Source organism: Limulus polyphemus, unplaced genomic scaffold (assembly GCF_000517525.1).
Source record: "Limulus polyphemus unplaced genomic scaffold, Limulus_polyphemus-2.1.2 Scaffold310, whole genome shotgun sequence".
Classification (NCBI taxonomy): domain Eukaryota; kingdom Metazoa; phylum Arthropoda; class Merostomata; order Xiphosura; family Limulidae; genus Limulus; species Limulus polyphemus.
This window is the reverse complement of record NW_013665920.1, coordinates 689,743-693,796: the sequence shown is the minus strand read 5'-3', so window position 1 is coordinate 693,796 and position 4,054 is coordinate 689,743. Positions and strand designations below refer to the sequence as shown.

Sequence of the window (4,054 nt, the reverse complement as noted above, 5' to 3'; positions counted from 1 at the left end):
AATTTCTTAATTTAAAAGTAAATATTAAGAGAACACACCTAAATATTGATTTTTGTGTGTCAAGTGGTATGTTGAATGCAGCAAATACAAAGTTTAAAGTTTCTTATGAACTCATATTACCGATATTGACAAGCTAGAATATAAAATAAGAACCTCCTATCTTTTCTATTTGCTTTTTTACCTATCATCCCACTGCTCCTTCTAAACGTGTATCTAGTTCCTAAAACTCATTTTCTTTCCTGGGGGCATGCCCCCAGACCCCACTAGAAATGGTAATATGGCAAAAGCTTAACCACTCCAAAATTGCTTCCTACGGCAATGCGGGTATAAAACTGAGATTCGCTTGGATATAGAGCGAGATATTAGTATTTTATATTCCAAGTTTTATGTAAAGCAGGAGGTAGCCAGGCGCTGATTAGATACGTTGGTTTGTTTTAAGAGTGGATGTTTCAACCCCAGACGTTTTTATGAATTCGGTTTTGAGTTTAAGTCAATTTATAATACGATAACCGGAAGAAATATACTGTAGTCGTCTTTTTTTTTTCGTCAAACGATTTTAATTGGCAAATACTGGATGAATCGCTAACCAGGTTTTCTTCTTAATGCCAGGTAGCTTATAATGGTTTTAGTCATGATAACTGCATACACTTGTTATTTGGCATGTGTATGCATGAAGGTGCTTTTAAAATGGTGGAAACTTTTAACAGTATCTCCGTAAGATAGTTTAGCCTATTTGAATAAAATGATACTTTTAGCCTATTTGAATAAAATGATACTAAAGACACTGCAATAAAAGTAGTGTTATTGAACAAGCAATGCTTCTCAGCTACTGGAGGAAAATATTCATTTAATATAGCAATCCGACTAAGCACATTTGGTGTAGCATGTGATTAGGGAATAGAGCGTCGATGTTAAGAACACAGTGCAAATGATGACAAAACGAAACATTTATTTTTTCCTTTGTAATATGGAGCGTGTTGTGATTTAATAAAGCCACTATTACAAAGCAAAAAAAAAAAGTTTCTCGTTTCTTTAGTGTTATGGAAAGAAACAAATCCACTCTTAAAGTTGTAGTAACAATTAAATCGACAAGGAAAATTCATGTTTAAATATCTTTTCTATCAACTTATTAAGTTACATAACACATTGATTGTATTAGGGCATAGATGAAAATTGCAGCCTCACTCTTGAGACGTTTCACTCCCGCGTACTCAGTCAATGATGAGGACTAGAATGAAATTGTTCTTGATGGTCTCGTTACGATTATTGTCATAAGAGAATCTAATTTAGTGAAAAACCAATAGAAAGGGGACTCCGCCCTTTAGTCGTTTGCTATTGGTCGACATATTTAATAGTACGTGTTTTGATTGGATAAAGGTTCTAGTCTCTAATTTAATGAAAAAAAAAGTTGAAAAAAATATTTCGATCAGTTACTGGTTGAATTAATCCGCATACGTTTGAATATTTGAAAAATAAATCCTTGGAAAGAGGAAACAACCATACGCTTGCCAGTACAATATAATGTATTGGTAAGATAACTAACCAGCCTACGTTAAAGTGTAGTTTACATATGTTAATAAAACATTTTGTGTGCGAACTTTGTAATTTATTTTAGTAATAATATTTTCGCGGTATCATTAAGTACAGAGAAGAAAAGTATATATATAATATACACACATCTGAGCTTTACCAGTATAACACATTTTGTGCGTTTTCTTTTTCTTTTTTTTCAGAAATACATTACTAATTTTGTTTCAATCTTAACTTCAACTCCATTTTGGTTTTGGTTTTTCAAACACAAAATACATTTCTATTTAATAAACAGTGACTAGTATAAATGTAGCTTTAATTGGTTTGTGAAAAGTTAAAAAAAATCAGAACGATAATATTAAATGTTTTAGTACACGAATTTCTAATCTAAACTTCCGTTTAATTGTTTATGTTACTGGAACTTATTGAGTTTTTTGTTCATCATTCATTGCAATATATCGTAGATATGCTGGTTTGTGGTTCTTAATCAACAGTGTCACATCCCTTAGATGTTTGCAAACATTAGACAAGAAGGGTTTTTGTGACATGTATGTTTAGAAATAATATATATATAAAACTCAAAATATGAGAACAAAGGAGTAACATAAACATTGGCTATTAGTGGTATTTACTAATTGTGTAATTAATAGCCCCAATTGATTAATACACTGTTCCTTCAACCATGATACATACAATAAAAAAAATGTTTGTGGTTAATGTTGCCAGCCAGTTTCCTTCCCTTCAGTCAGCAGTTCACTAACAAAAAAAGATTGGTGGCAGAAATTGCTCTCTACCACATCAGCATTAACGTTAGTAGCTTTGCCATAATAAAGACAGGTCTAATAAGTTTGGTGGGAATATTTCAATTATTTGAATATTTGGAATAATCAGAAACCACAATTTTCATTATTTTGATATAGTTTTGTGATAACCAATCAAAAACAGTAGTAATCAGAAACACTAATTTCAGTTAATCTATTTACTTATCATTTTGATTAATATGTTATTTTACATGATGTGATCACTGCTCATAGGCAATCTATTGTTTCGATTGATGGATTAAATAATCCAGCTCTATTGAGTTCTGCAGTAATAAGTGTAGAAATGCTAACCATCTTTGAGATAAAATGTAGCAAAAATTCATTGGCAGAATTTTTTAAGAATTTAAGAATCTTTTGAGTTTGTGGGTGATGTGAAGTATATGTTTTTGCAAGTCCCTGAACCATGGGGTAGAAGGGACACATATCCCACCACTTTGATTATATACTCTCATTAAGTATATATTAAACAAGTAAAGAAAAAACTTTTCAAAAAAAAAAGTAAATGTAGGAATGGCTGATATCAATCCTTCAAGAACAATGCAAACAAGATATTAGGGTTGGCATTTGCATCATCCGTACATAAGAGCACAAGCACACAGTGTAGTAGAATGTTAACAGACAAAAAAATAGGATAAATTAAACCCAATTGTCATTGAATAGTTATATATGTTGCTATATGTTAATCCTTGCCTGTGCTATTATGTAAAGATGATGCAAAAGCCATCCACACTATCTTGTTTGTATTTTTTTTTGAAGGATTGATCCCTAAATTTACTTCCCTTTTTTAAAAATTTGCTTTACTTTTTTTTTAATACCGTGTTTCAATAAACATAAAAAGGTTGTAGTTGTAACCAAGTTCTAAATACATTGAGGTTCCAACTGTAATATTTATTGTTTATCTATTATTGACTGGTAATTCCTGGTTCACCCTGTACTAAAGCTTTATAAAGGAATATCAAATTTCTATAAGAAAGCTAACTTCAAGGGGGGTAACGATAACATCATTGACACTAGAATTATAGGTGTTTTTTTTTAATTACTTGTAGTTATTAATAATACTTATAAAAGCAGATACTCCGTTTGAAACTATGTTACCTCAGTGAAATCGGTTGACACTATTTTTGAGTTATCATGTAGTACAAAAGAAGCATAAGAAAGAAGGACAAGAAATTCAAACTTTTTGCTATGATATTTACTCACTTTCCCAGTACTTGTGACTCAGTCATTACATAGTTATTGTTATAAAAAGAAACACTGTATAGTATTGTAACGTTCTGATGATCTATTGAGGAAATATTTAAAATACCATTTCGATGAACAATCCGAGCCATCTCTACATAGGCAATGTTACTGCCTGCTTGATATTTTATGCTAAAATACTTGTCAAATCTTGTGGGCTTACAATTAAGAAAACATAACTTAACAGAGATGAACAGTATATATTAAGTTTCTGAGAGCTGCTCATAACAAAACAAATTCTCCTTGCTTTCTTATGAGTTGTTACTCTTTTTTTCCCCCCACCATTTATTTCCAAACAAACTGAGTGAAAGATTAAAAAGAATATATATGTATCAAAAATAATGTTGATCATTTCATGTCATCAGAAGATTTTAGAAAAAGTTTTCTTTTTCATCCAGTGATTATAGATGAGTTTATAGCCCATTTTATTTTTAGTAGTTTTTCTCTCTTTTTTTTTTTTTTTG

At 30.8% G+C, this 4,054-nt stretch overlaps 1 protein-coding gene across 2 annotated transcripts in view; it reads left to right on the top strand.

Annotated features, from left to right (window-relative positions):
* LOC106457277 overlaps window positions 1–4,054 on the top strand; it is a 47,976-nt gene that overhangs the window by 2,776 nt on the left and 41,146 nt on the right. The gene's annotated exons all lie outside the window — the stretch shown is intronic.